Source organism: Petaurus breviceps, unplaced genomic scaffold, assembly GCF_028583685.1.
Source record: "Petaurus breviceps papuanus isolate PSGF00001 unplaced genomic scaffold, PetGlider_PUasm1.0 175, whole genome shotgun sequence".
NCBI lineage: Eukaryota > Metazoa > Chordata > Mammalia > Diprotodontia > Petauridae > Petaurus > Petaurus breviceps.
The window spans coordinates 23,635,235-23,650,735 of record NW_027185764.1 but is presented as its reverse complement, the minus strand read 5'-3'; the positions used below and the strand labels follow the sequence as shown (position 1 = coordinate 23,650,735).

The 15,501-nt window shown below is 41.0% G+C and overlaps 1 pseudogene; it reads left to right on the top strand.

Moving 5' to 3' along the window:
* The first annotated feature begins 7,832 nt into the window (after nt 1–7,832).
* On the top strand, nt 7,833–8,540 carry LOC138159069 (large ribosomal subunit protein uL6-like; annotated as a pseudogene).
* The last annotated feature ends 6,961 nt before the right edge of the window (nt 8,541–15,501 follow it).

The following is a 15,501-nucleotide window of genomic DNA, read 5'->3' as shown; positions in this document are numbered from 1 at the left end:
TCAATAAACATTTATTAAATACTGACTATGTACTGGGGGTAGATAAGTGGATACAGTGTATAAAGAGCCAGCCCTAGAGTCAGGAAGACCTGAGTTCAAATCCAGCCTCAGACACTTACTAGCTATGTGACCCTGGACAAGTCACTTAACTCTGGTTGCCTCCGTTTTCTCATCCTTAAAATGATCTGGAGAAGGAAATGGCAATGTATCTTTGCCAAGACAACCCTAACTGGAGTCACAGAGTCAGACACCACTAAAAACAGTTAAATGACGATAATGACTATGTGCCATACACTATGCTAAGCTCCAGAGATACAAAGAAAGGAAAAAGGCAGTTCCTACTCATAAGGACCTCAGTCTAATGGGAGACGACCTGCAAACAACTTTGTGCCAGCAATCCATATACAGGATAAATTGGAGAGAGTCAGCAGATGGAAGGCACTAGGTGAAGGAGAACTGGGAAAGGCTTCCTGCAGAAGGAAGGATTTTAGCTGAACTTGAAGGAAGGCAGGAGGTAGATATGAGCAGAGAGAGAATTCCCTTTCTGGGGGATAGCCAGTGAAAATGCCTGGAGGCGGGTATGGGAGAAAATATGGGAGAGAGCAGATTGGAGGTGGGGATATCATGTGGGACTGCTGTTTTGGGGGGATGGGTGGGGGAAAAACGGGGAGAAAATCTGTAACTCACAATCTGGCGGAAACGAATGATGTAAATCAGAAGTTAATAAAGCATTAAAAAAAAAGTAAGTAAAAAAAAAAAAAGAAAATGCCTGGAGGGTAGAGAGGGGGGAGCTGAGGAACCATAAGGAAGTCAGGATCACTGGACTGCAGAGTAAATAGGGGGAGTATAAGGCATCCGAAGAATGGAAAGGGAAGGGGAGCAGGTTTTGAAGACCAGAGGATTTAACTTTGATCCTGGAACTGAGAATGAGCCACTGGAGTTTATTGAATGCAGAGGGGGTGTGAGGCAGGTGGGGAGGGTGTGTGGGGCACGATCCCTGAGCTTCAGAAAGATCACTTTTGCAGTTGAATGGAGGATGAACTGGAGTGGATAGAGGCTCATGGTAGAGACATCAACTACCAGACTATTGCAGTTGTCCAGGGATGAGGCGAGTATCTTAATGATACTTGCAGCTGCTGTGGAGGTATAAGACCAATCTTTGATCTGCTTTTCTAAAGGGAAGACAGCTTCAAAGGGGTCAGCAATCTTATTTTAATTAAACAATGCAGACAGATAAGTAGAAAGAAGTAAGTATCTGAGGAAGAATCCAATAGACAGGGCACCAGCTGTCTGAACAAAGTAATAGATACACAATCACCAGACCAGGGAGGGCCATCATCTGGGTTCACAAAGCCTGGCGGGGGGGGCAGCTACCCAGAGTCCCATCTGGCTAAATCACAAAGAAACATTCTTTCCACGAGTGAGTCTCAAAGCAAAATCTCACCTCAGAGAATATACACTTTTGACTAATAGGCTCAGAGTCAGAAGGCATCACAAACTTCAAGATTCAGTGCCCGATTGGCTCAGTATCAAAAGGTGTGAAAGCCTTCCTGCAAGCAAGCCTCCCCCTAAGCAAGCTTCCCTTTAGGCAAGTTCCTCCCCCAAACACACCTTATGGGTTGTATATGACTCAGGACGTGTCACAGCTGTGAGCTGGGCCAGAGCTCAAAGCAGTAAGACATTTGTGATTGAAATGCCTATGCACCTTTAGAACTGAGAACAGGGCCTGTGTTCCAAGGAAAAAAGGGAGCACATGTGGTCACATAGGCCTAATAATGGACAGAGAAGATCTTATATTCCATTAACTCTACAGGTGACGAAGGTCTACACCATGGTAACAGCAGTGTCAGAGGAGAGAAAGGGGTGTTTGCAACAGATTTGACAAAAGTAAAATCAATAGGCCTTGGCAACAGATTGAAGATAAGGAGTGAAAGAAAGTGAGGAGACAAGGATGACACTTGGGTTGCAAGGCTGGATGTCTGGGAGGATGGTGGTGCCCTCAATAGTAATAGGAAAATTAGGAAGAGAGGCGAATTGGGGAAAAAAATAATGAGTTCAGTTTTAAACATGTTGAGTTTAAGATGTCTCTGGAACGTCCAATTAGAGATGTCCAATAGGCAGTTGGAGATACAGGTTTGGAGGTTAGCAGGGAGGTTTGCACTGGATAAGTAAACTTTAGAATCCTTAACATAGAGATGATATTTGATTCCATAGGAACTGATGAGATCACCAAGAGAAGGTGGCCCAGGACGGAGCCCTGTTTCTATACTCAGAATTAGTGAGCATGATGTGGGTGAAGAGCCAGCAAACTATCTGAGAAAGAGTAGTCAGATAGGAGGAGAACCAGGAGAGGGTAGGGTCACAAAAACCTAGAGAGAAGAGGGTATCAAGGAGAAGGGCGTGATCGACAGTGTCAGAGGCTACCGAGAGGTCCAGAAGGATGAGGAATGAGAAAAGATGAGAAAAAATGGATCTGGAGATTAAGAGATCCCTAGTCATTTTGGAGAGAGGTTGGGTTGAATAACGAAATTAGAGCCAGAGTAGAGAAAGGGAGAGGGGAAAAGTTGAGGTGCCTATTGTAATGGATTTCTCAAGTTTAGCTGCAAAAGGCAGAAGACATATGAGACAAAAGTTAGTGGAGATGGATGGATCATGTGAGGGTTTTTTGAATAAGGGGAAGACATGAGTGTATTTGTAGGCAGTAGGGAAACAGCCAGTAAACAGTGAGAGATTGAAGATCATTAGAGAGACCTTAGAGGGCAGCTGGCAGAAATAGGAAGGCTAAGACCAGGTGCCTGAATTCTAGTGTGCAAACAGATATGCAAAACATGGACCTGTGTGTATTTCATTTAAATTAAACACTTTCGAATAAATTAAACACTTACGTAGCACCTAGGCCACTGGAAAACTACCCAAGGTTCGAGATATCCACTCAAAACCATTGCCCATGGGCTCTCTCCCTCAGCCCAATGAGTTTATTTTTATTTTTACCAGCCAACACATTAGTTTAATGAAAAAAGCATTTAATTTTAACACTTGTCTCAAAGTCCATTTGTATGACACTATCCCCAGTTGATTATTCAGTGCTCTGTACCTACAACAGGGGTAGAGTTGGTGAGAGCTTGGAGTAAGAGAGCTCTTTCTATCTTCCAGCTTTGAAAAAAAACTATATATATATATATATATATATATATATATATATATATATATATATACATATAAGAAAATATTAAAACTAGGGGCAGCTAGGTGGTGCAGTGAATAGAGCACTGGCCCTGGAGTCAGGAGGACCTGGGTTCAAATTTGGTCTCAGACACTTGACACCCTTACTAGCTGTGTGACCTTGGGCAAGTCACTTAGCCCCAACTGCCTTGTCTTCCCCCTTCCAAAAAAAAACCCATATAAAAAAGAAAATAAATAATATCTTCCAGCTTTGAGAGGGAAGACACTCTCTTCAGGTCTCTGAGGAGAGAAGCTGACAGGATTGAGGTACTTTGGCTTCTTCTTAGGGGCTTTCTCTCCCTTCTGGGATGTGAAGAGAGTCTGGAACCTTGTCTTCTCTCTCAAAGCTGGAAGCCAAAAGACCAGGATCTCTTTTATCACAAGTTCTCTCCTACTCTGGTCCCCATACAGTTGTGGAGCATTTAATAATCAATCTAGCAATTAGGAGTGTCTCACACAAATAAGCTTTGAGGCTAGGGTTATCAAACAGACCCAGAGTTCTGGGCTCTTGACCAAAGTACACAGCCCACCCACTGCGGGACTGAAGGGCTGGAGAGCTGCATTCTTGCATATCTGGGAGGAATAAACCACCTAACTTGTGATCCGTGAGTATTTGGGTTCCTTCTCGGACCCTCAGTCATGTCAGCTTCTTCCTAGAGATGTGAAGGGGTAGGTATCCCACCCAACGCCTCAGCTACTGCCTGTGCTTGCCTGCCTGTGGGACTAAGGGACCAGAGCACCGCATGCTTGCCTGTCTGACTTGGGATTCTTGAATGCATGTGCTCCTTCATGGTGCCTCAGCCATGATCCCACAGCGGACTTGTTGACTCTCTTATAAGTTAGCCACACCTCTAGGTGACAGTATAGTAGAGTGGGAAGAACCTTAGCTTTGAAGTTAGAGGATCTAACTTACATCCTGCCTCTGTCGCTCATTGCCCATAGGACCTTGGGCAAGTGACTTAACCTCTCTGACCTCAGTTTCTTCATTTGTAAAACAGACCGACTGGACTAGATGACATCCAAGCTCCCACCTAGCTCTAAATCCATGATCCTAAGGGCACACATGTAGAGAATGTGACAGCAACATCAATCAACAGCATTTATTAAGTACTTGCTACAAGTCAGGAACTGTGACCAAAAAGACCCACTGCAAGCACTTATGTGATAAGTGCCCATGGGTAGGGGTCCATGTGGCCAGGACAACACATACCTCTAAAGCTTCAAGCTACTGGAGTCCTATAGTGGAGGCACTGGACATTTTTTCATTAGCTTTCACTCTAATTCTACATTCCTGCCTTATCACACATACCTTGCAGCAACGAATTACTTAATTTTGTTCTGTACAGCCAGTGCAAACACTACTGTTCTCTCTACCTTCATTTCTTTTCTCACCTCCCAGTCTCTCCTTTAATAAATTATGCAAAGGAATAGATTACCAGGGAAATGAAAGCAGGGGAGTTAAATATTGCCATTTACAACAGCAAAAAGTCTCTGTACATGTCTAATGCTTATTAGCAGGGAAGGCAAGGGCTTGTGGGTACTGTCACACCTTTTCATAGAGGACATCTGCATGTCCATGTCCATAAAGAAATTCTGATTATGTCAATTCATTCATCAGCTAACTAGTAAACATCTTGTGCTCAGAGCCATTAGGAAAGACATAGGGGTTGGTGGTGCCACCTCCATTCCATCCATGAACTTCACCTAAATGGAGACTTCAAGGTCCTGGGGCAGGGCAATGATGTGGACTTGGTCACTCTTCTCGCACAAGGACTCCACCTCCTGTAGCCAAACTCTTTGATGACCAATTCACCCTCAATCAAATGCTCGACTTACTCTCCCACAGCAGAGAGTCAGAGTTCCCAGACACCCTTCCTCTGCCAGTCACCCCAGGAGGGCAGCCAGAATTGTTAACATTTCAGTTAGTCAATAAACATTTATTAAGTACTGACTCTGTACTGGGGGCAGATAAGTGGGCACAGTGGATAAAGAGTCAGCCCTAGAGTCAGGAAGACCTGAGTTCAAATTCAGCCTTAGACGCTTACTAGCTGTGTGACCCTGGGCAAAACTGGAAAATTCAGTGCAGTCACAGGTAGTCTGAGGTGGTGAAATCTTGGGACACCAGGCCCTCTTTGCTCTTGGCAGAGATGACTCTAAACCTTTTCACTGTCCTCCATCAGGACCTTCAGGGGGGAAAACCCCAATACTTGATAGAAGCCATTGTGATCAGAACTTCCCTTTTAGATGAATATATGTATTTTGGTATAGGTCTTTCATTTGCACTTTCCATCATCTTAAACTTGCTCATCCACTGTGCAGGCCTGACAGATCCAAGAGCTCTAAGACCAGTGAATTCTGGACCAGGGATTTCTGGCTGAATTCAGGCCTGCTGAGTCATGATGACGTCATCATAGTCCAAACAGTTCCGAGTCCACTTCCCAGTGTTCTCACTTCTGCTGCAAAGGTTGCTTCACTATTGCCTTTAAATAGCCCCTGTCTACATTGCCTACTCTACGCAGAACACTGCTAGGTCCAGGAGGAGCTGCAACATTTAGATGATACATATTCCCTGCTCAGATGAAGTTTATAACCTGATCCACATCTATGCAAATCCAAAATTATACATAATAAGTGCCAAAGTGGTACATTTCTATTCTGATCACAGATGCCATCATGCTCAGGGAGGACTATTCCATAAAAATGTACAGCAAGCTCATGGAGGTTACAGAGAGATCTTGGAATCAGGCTTCACATCACGTCTGTAACTGACTGATTTGATACACATTATTTGAATGTAGTTGTGTGTATGTATTTTTTTTAGAAAGGTACTATGAAATGGTGGAAAGAATTTAGGGCATGATAACCTATATCAAATTGTTTACTGTCTCAGGGAATGGAGAAGGGAAGGAGAGAATTTGGAACTGAACATTTTTAAAAGCAAATGCTAAAAATTGTTTTTGCATGCATTTGGGAAAAAATATTGTTTAAAAAAAAGAATTTAGGACATAGAGTCAGAAGATACTTGGATTGAATTCTGCCTCAGACACCTGGGGGAGCCACTTATCTGCTTTGGTTTCTTCATCTGTTAAATGGGGAAGTGAAATTCAGTGACCTCTAAGGTCCCTTCTGGTACTAAATCTATGGTTCTCTGATGCCTGTAACTCGGAGTCCAGAGAGAACTAGTTTCAAACCCTGCCTCTGATACTAGGCATGTAACCTTTGGTAAAACATTCAACTGCCTTGAACCTCATCTGTAAAAATTGGATGATAATAAAGCTATTATTATTTGATTTATTATTATTTAAATTATTATTATTATTTGGGGGAGGGGGAATTGAGAATAAGTGACTTGCCTAGGGTCACACAGCTAGTAAATGTCTGAGACCAGATTTGAACTCTGGTCCTTCCTGACTCCAGGGCCAGTGCTCTATCCACTGCACCACCTAGCTGCCCCTTAAGTGGGATTTATTGAATAAAATGTATGTTACTTAGCTTATAACATTGCTGTTAGTGAAGCATTATACAAGCCTCAAAGAGCTGTAGAAATATCCTATAGATCAGGGGTCAGCAAACTTCAACTCAGGGATCAAATCTGGTCTGCTGCCAGATTTGTATGGCCCTCAACCTTAGAATGGTTTTCACATTTCAAAATACAATAAAACAACTGTAAACTAATTTCCTCACATTTCAGTGTACTAAGAGATGAATGAAAGTGTTCGACATCACTTCTGAGCTAGGTACTCATAAAGAGACATTATTCTCAAAAATTAGAATTGCAGATATAGTTTCATTTTCTTTACTGTCCCTAATTCACTAAATGTCACACACCATAATGTAGGAAATTAGGTCATGTCTATATGGTGCCAAACATCTTACTGAAAACTGGAAAATTCAAGCATCTGCTAGGATAAAAATAACACAGATAAATTAAAACATTTGTCTGTGTGATGCCAAACATCTAAATATCTAGATAGCTGGTTAAGTTTTTTTTTCCTTTCAATCTTCATCTGGTAATCTGCTATCATGGTTTGACAATATTTTTGTGTTTGGAAAAAATTTATCCCAAAGAAATTCTGATTATGTTAACCTATTCATTGACTAATTAGCATTTATTGAGCATGGAAGTAGCATGGTCAAGTACAAAAGAACTCTGGTTTGGGAGTCATCTGACTGGATTCCGACCCTAGTTTTTAGACTTACTCTTTATGTGGTCTGAGGTGATTGAATCAGGTGACCTCTGAGAGCTCTTCTAGCTCTAAAACTATGACCAAAAAATCTTATGACTTAAGACTTAACTTATTCAACTTGTCAACAAAGAATTATCAAACAGTATATACCATGCCACTGTGCTCAGTGTAAGGATACAAAAGCAGAAAATTTCATGATCCCCGACTTTAGGGAGCTTACAATCTGTAAATGAGGTGTGCCCACATAAGAAATGTTTGTCTTAGGGGTGGCCGGGTGGCTCAGCGAGTAAGAGCACTGGTTCCAGTGTCGGGATGACCTTGGGATCAAATCCCTGCGCAGATACTTATCACCACACCCAGAAACTGGCCGTGTAACCTTGAGCAAGTTACTTAACCCCAATTGCTTAAAAAAAAATGTTTGTTCTCTTTGGCCCATTCACTACCAGAATGACGACCATTCTAAGCAACCAGACCGTCGACATCCCAGAAAATGTTGACATCTCTCTTAAGGGTTGGACAGTTATTGTGAAAGGTCCCAGAGGAATCCTCCGCAGGGACTTCAACCATATCAATGTTGAGCTCAGTCTCCTTGGAAAGAAGAAAAAAAGGCTTCGGGTAGACAAGTGGTGGGGAGAAATCGAAAAGAACTTGCAACTGTGCGCACAATCTGTAGTCATGTACACAACATGATCAAAGGCGTTTCCCTGGGTTTTCGTTACAAGATGAGGTCTGTGTATGCTCACTTCCCCATCAATGTTGTTATTCAAGAGAATGGCTCACTTGTTGAAATCAGAAATTTCTTGGGTGAAAAATATATCCGAAGAGTGCACATGAGACCAGGTGTTGCTTCTGCTGTTTCTCAAGCCCAAAAAGATGAGTTAATTCTTGAAGGAAATGATATTGAACTTGTTTCCAACTCAGCTGCCCTTATCCAACAGGCCACCACAGTCAAAAACAAGGATATCAGAAAATTTTTGGATGGCATCTATGTTTCTGAGAAAGGCACAGTGCAACAAGCTGATGAATAAGTTGGAAAAGATGCCAAAGGCTGTGTCCTGAGGAGTCAACACTTATTCAGTTGTCAAATAATTCAGAGGTGAAATAAAAATACTTTTTGTCAAAAAAAAAAAATGTTTGTCTACATGCAAGTCTAATTGTAGAAAAGTGTATCTCACAGGCAACATGGATGGATAGATCTAGAATCTGGTCCATCATTTTCTAGGAGATAATGAAATTTTTACCTTGAGAAGAGTGAAAGGCTGGGCACTCACTCCTTGTCTTGCCTATTTCAAGGAGGATATCAGACTAGAATTATATACATATAATGCCCCATCCAATATTACTGGCTAGGGGTATACTTTGGGGGGGTTCAAAACAAAGTCATTTCCCTATTTTCTCTTAAGAAGGAAAGCAGCCCCAAGTTTACACTTGCCAGTTTAGTTTCTTTCCACAAAATGTCAATTTCAATATCAATTATTTGATATACATTCTACTTTTTTTTTTGGAGGGGTGAAGGTCAGGCAATTGGAATTAAGTGACTTGCCCAAGGTCACACAGCTAGTATGTGTGATCAAGTGTCTGAGACCAGATTTGAATTCAGGTCCTCCTGACTTTGGAGCCAGTGCTCTATTCACTGAGCCACCTAGCTGCCCACCAATTATTTAATATTAATAAACACTTGAGGAAACTAGATGGCAAATGGAGTGCTGGGCATGGAGTCAGGAAGACCTAAGTGCAAATCTGGCCTTCAGACACTTGTTAGATGTGTGACCCCGGGCAGGTTACTTAACTTCTGTTTGACTTAATCTATAGGAGAAGAAAATGGCAAACCACTCCAGTATCTTTGCTAAGAGAACCCCATGGACAGCATTGGTGTGCAAGAAGAATCAGACGCAAATGCCTGAACAACAACACGACATTAAGTTCCTACTGTTTGCCAGGCACCGCGCTAAGCACTGGGGATACAAAAACAAACAAAAGATAGTCCCTGCTCTCAAGGAGCTTACAATCTAATTAGAGAACAACATGCCAACAAATATATGCAAGGCAAGCTATACATAGGAAAAATAGGAAATAATTAGCAGAAGGAAGGCACTAGAATTAAGAGAGATTGGAAATAGCTTCCTATGATAGATGGGATTTTAGATGGGACTTAAAGAAAGCTGGGAAAGTCAGAGAGTAGAGTTGAAGAGGGAGAGCATTCCAGACATGGAAGACAGCCAGAGAAAAATGCCCAAACCTAAGAGATAGGACCTGCAATATAGTGTTAATAGTGTTACCGGATAGAACAGGGCATATTTGAGAGATGTTGCTGAAAAGAAATCAACAGGCCTTGGCAACAAATTGGATATAAGGGCTGAGAGATAGTGAGGAATCCAGGACAACTCCTAGCTTGTAAGCCTGGGGACTGGGTGGTGTTGCCCTACTCTATAGAGAAGGTGGAGGGGGCAAGGGGAGAGGGTTGTAGAGGGCAAGATAATCAGTTCAGCTTTTGGCCTGTTGAATTTAAGGTGTCTTCTGGATATCCAGTTCAAGATGTCTGACAGACAATTAGAGGTTCAAGATTGGAGGTAATCAGAGAGGTTAGTGAAGGATAGATAAATTTGAGAATAATCAGCATAGAGATGGTAAATAAATCCATGAGAGCTGATGAGATCCCCAAGTGAAGCAGTATAGAAGGAGAAGAGGCTTTAGGACAGAACCCTGAGGAAAATGCTTGTAATACAAAAAAATCACCATAAATAACAAATAGTGAAAAACATATTTGTCAAGCAAAAAAGCAAAACAGAAACTGGAAAAGTTCTACAAATTAGAATATACCAGTAAATGCCCAACTGACTGAGCTAATTGCTAGGAGTAAAAAGACATGTAAAAAAAAACCTTGGGATCTATAGACATGTAAGGAAAGCAGGCTACTCAACAAATCCCTGCTTTCCAGCTTGACCCCCTAGAGACTTTGTATACTTTTGCTTTCCACTTGGATAAAATCAGTCTTTCTCTTGGTTTAAACTGTAATTTCACTTGCTTTCCTTTTGTCCCCTCCCTTGGTAGCCCAGATCACATCCATATTACTAAACTGTTTATACCACTCAAATAAGATAGGAGTCACCAATGCTATTTCTTCTAGCGAGATGGAGGCCCACCAGACCTTACCATTACCTCTGACACTCCCTGTTCCATACCATCTGCCTTGCTGTCATCTGACTTACTCCCTACTAAGTCCCCTTGGAACCCGTCATCAGACCTTTCTTGACACAGTTAGGACTCCTATACCTTTTCATCTGCCCAACTTGGACATTTCTTTTATGTGTTATCTCTCCCAACTGGAGTATGATCTCCTTGGGAGCAAGAACTCTCTCACTTATGCTTTGTGTATCCTAATTATGTATCTTTGTCCTTGAACTATAGCAAGAGCTTAAATAAATGCTTTTTCATTCATTCATCTACCCCAACCCCATCATTTTTTCAGATGAAGAAACTATCGAGCAGGAGGTTGTTAAATGGGCTCGTTGAAGGACCACACAGCCAGTTGGCAGCTGTGATCAGTACTTGAAACCAGTTTTCCTCCTTCCTGGTCCTTTGTGTACTTTACTTCCCACCAAACATAAAATAAGATTACAATATAGTACACACAATAAGATCTTAGATCTTAAGTTTAGTAAGTAATCTTTTCTCCTAAAAAATTGAGATATGTTTTATTCAGGGGCATAAGGGCTGACAAAAATCAGTAGTCAATTTATCAGCATAATTCTGTGGTTTATAATTTTGTGGAGTCGTGACATAGTTTTTATTAATGCAGATACTGTGAACCTCATGGAAGTCTAAACTAAAACAGATAACCGTAAATGCCAGGATACACACAAACACAGTGGGGCTTATTTGAATAATCATGTGTGGGTCTAGCATTTTAGGAAAACAGAACATCTTATTTAGCTTGTTAGCCCCCTGTTGCTGTTTTTCAGAGATGATGGGTAAATTGGCATCTTTCTGAGAACACAAAGGGAAAAGAAAAGACTGCTGGTATATTCGATCAATTATACCTGCCTTTCCCATCTGTGCAGGGGAAGAGTTCACACGGTTTGTTATATTTCTGAAAGTGTGAGACAATTAAGGGGCTATGATGTGAAGTCCACGGGAGGCTCATAAATATGAAGTAAGTAGGCAAAAAAAAAAAAGTGCAGCCTAAAATAACTTCCTCTACTGCAGGAAATGATTTGCTTTTAGGATGGGAGATGTTGCACAAAATAAAGTATATTGGAGGGGCCCTCGGCTTTGTAACTCCATTGTTCAAACATGAAGCCAGGCAGAGAAAGACAAGTATCATAGGAACACAGATTTAGAAATGAAAGGATCCTTAGACATCATCTAGCCCGATTGCCTCATTTTACAGCTGAGAAAACAGATGCCCAGAAAGGTTCAGAGATATGTCTAAGGCCACATGGCTGGTAAGTAGCAAGGCAATTTTGAATCCAGATCTTCTCATTCCAAATCCAGTGTGCTTTCCATTGCACCAGAATCCTTAGGAATCAACAAAAATATAATCATCCCATGCTAGATATTATTACTGTTCATCAAGGGTTCTTTTTTACTGAGCCTGTGACTAGAAGTGTGAAAGGAGAAAGAAAAGAAAATTTTGTATGGTTTCTGCTATTGTATAAATATGGATTGATTTGGCTGAAAGGGTAAAAAGGTAGATTAGAGCCAAAATCTGGAGTTAAATAGTTCCTAGGACCTATGTGGACCAAAACTTTTGACTGAATTGATTTTTTTCTTTTTAAATAATATTTTATTTTTTCTAATTACATGTAAAGATAATTTTTAACATTCATTTAGAAAAAATGAGTTCCAAATTTTCTCTCCTCCTTCCCTTACCTGTCACCTCCCTTAGACGTTAAGTAATTTGATGTAGGTTTTATATGTGCAATCATGTAAAACATTTCCATATTAGTCATGTTGTAAAAGAAGAAACAGACCAAAGAAAACACAAAAAATAAAGGAAGTGAAAATAGTAAGCTTTGATCTATATTCAGACTCTTGTCAGTTCCTTCTCTGAATGTGGATAGCATTTTCCAGCATGAGTCCTTTGGAAGTGTCCTGGATCATTGCATTGCTGAGGAGAGCTAAGTCATTCATAATTGATCATCACACAATGCTGCTTTTACTGTGTGGAACGTTCTTCTGGTTTTGCTCTTTCACTTTGCATTAGTTCATGACTAGATTGATTTTTGCCACTTTGGGCCTAGAAACAACCTCAGAGTCTCATTGAAGACAAGTAACTTAGAAGGCTTCCTATGGCACCTCTCAAGGTAACATTTGTATTTTAGGCAATATACAAAGAAGAGCAAAAAAAGAGGCAGGAACGTAGTGAATAGAGCACCTTCCCTGAAGTCAGGAGGACCTGAGTTCAAATTCGGCCTCAGACACTTAACTAGCCATGTAACCTTGGGCAAGTCACTTAATTCCAATTGCCCTGCCCTCCCCCCTCCAAAAAGCAATAACCAAAACAAAACAAAACAAACAAAAATATGTGTGGAAAATATAAACATATTAATAAAATCAATGAAAAGTAGAATATTTTACTAGGGACAGAAAGGTAGGAATAACAGTGGAAACAGCCAAACAGACCCACAGAACAGCCCGGCCGAAAGGATTTAGAAGAAATGAAGGGACAGATCAAAGAGAAGAATCAGAGGCATGTTAGGATTAGAATTACCCAGCTTCCTGAGCACTATGAATAAAAGCATCTAGCCATTACATTTCAGGAAAACATACAAGTTCCCAGAAAAAAATGAAAACAAGAACAGATTGAAAAATGGATGGACCACACTGAGGTAATAAAAACTAAATTATCCCATCCCCACTCCCTGAGGTCCTACAAAAGATAGAGCTCCCCTGAGAAATTATTGAAGTTTTTTTCTACTAAAATGGAAAAAAGGGACTTGTATGAGCCTTAATGAATTATAACTTCAGAGGGTCTGTTTCAGAGAGGAAAGGGAAGTGTTGTCTGCCTACAAATGTGCCAACTCCATTTGGAATTCAAAGTTTGATTTAAATGATGCTTTTATAACCGTTTTCCAATTGTACAGGCAGGTTATTCCTCCAGGTTGTTTTAAGACTACTTTAAGTTGGGGCGGCTAGGTGGTGCAATGAATGGAGCACTGGCCCTGGAGTCAGGAGGACCTGAGTTCAAATCTGGCCTCAGACACTTAACACAAAAACTAGCTGTGTGACCTTGGGCAAGTCATTTAACCCCAATTGCCTTCCAAAAAAAAAAGACTAAGTTAACTGAGAATTTGACAATTAACTGAGTCCTCTATAGTTTCAGCTACTAAGGAAATTCTAGTGAGGATCTAAGGGATCATATATCCAAAATCCCAGTTGACCCCAACCCACAAGTTTGTTTTAGCACCATTCCTAAGCAGAACTCTAACTAGGAATTTTTATATCTGGGTTAAATTGAGGTGAGATAAACGGGCAGATCTGGAGAGACATACTTTGGGCCTCAGAACACAAGGTTTCCTGTGGGCAAAGACCCACAGGCCCTAGGAGGAGAAACCACAGGATATAGCTTCAGAGAAGGCCATGAAGAAATGATCAGGGGAAGGGAAGGCTAGGCCAGGGCAAGCTAACCTGAGATACAGAAAGCCCTTAGGATCTCGCCTAGCCAGCTAACATGGAGCTGATATTGATCTTGGGCATCCCTGGAAGGTATAGTGAGGGTCTCTAGGCCAGGAGATACAGGGAAGGACATGCAGTGTACCCTGGTCAGGAACAGTCATACCACTAGAAGGAGGAGTCCATCCCGCCCCTCCAAAGTGTCCAGTATTCTTCCCCAACGCATGATTGACAACTTCCTAATCTCTAGGCAGAGGCTGGGCACAGGGTAAGAGAAAGCAGTCAGAGAGTATGATGGTAGAGGAAGGTAGGTTCAAGGAGACAGGTGACTTTCTTTCAATAGCTGATTGTTTCTTGTTTTTTAGTGTGAGCAGTACCACCTTGGAAATCAGTAAGCACTACAAATCAGATCTTGATTTATTGTTTTTGTCTATTGTACAAACTTAAGAAAGTTATAAAGAAAATGTTAATAATTTGAATTAAGCTTAAAACTGTGTTGTGGGCATTTTCCCACCAGAGAGTCAGTTATTAATCATTTTCCAGAATGTTCCTGGGTGTAATAATGTTAAAAACAAAAACCAAAACCTGGGGATAAAAGCAGGGGATTGTCTAGGGCAGTGGGGGCAGTCACATTACACAGGGTAGGATGAGCAAAGAGCTTGGGGACATCAGGCAGGAAGACTGCCATAGGAAGGAAGCAAACCCCCAGTTTTCCATATGCTGGGGGAAATGTCCTGGTTGTCCTGGCCTAGTTACATCTCTTTTCTTAAGAAAGTCTCAGTTGGGATATTTAAGGGACTCATATTTTTTTACCTTTATATAAACATTCATTAACACAGGAATCTAGGGAATGAGAAAGAACCAAAAAGAAGGTATCAAAGACATTTTTCCTCTTGAGACCAATTTAGAAAAAAAACACATTAAGTATGAAGTTAGATAAACTCTATAATAAACATTTCCTTTTTTCTAAGAATGATCTGTCCCAAGGGCCTGAGAGGTGTGATAAAGAACACCAGTCCAAGTGTTTCTGCCTTGAAGAAGAAGAGATCAGGAAAAAATGGGAGTTGAGGTTGATTAAATCCATTAAACTCAGCTTTCCACATCTGGATCATAACAAGAGTTTAGGATTATTTTCAATAAAATTCATGCTTCATGGACTCTTGTCCAAGCAAACCTTATGGTCATTTCAGAGCATTTCCACATAGCTAAAATGATCACTTGTTTATCCTAAAGTCAGAGGTCCGCTGAGGACCCCAGGTTCTATTTGTGGCTCCCTTTTGAAGGGAATTTATTAAAGACAGGAACACAGAATCAGAATGCTCAGGCCAAACATGAGGATGATTTGATTTAAATTTAGATAATATTATTTTCCAACCTCCAAAGAGAAATAGGAAAGAAGATGAATGGAAGGGCATGATGGTTATTATCTTCCAATGTAAGCATCTCAAGGTCTTTAGAAAATTTCCCTCTTTTTTTT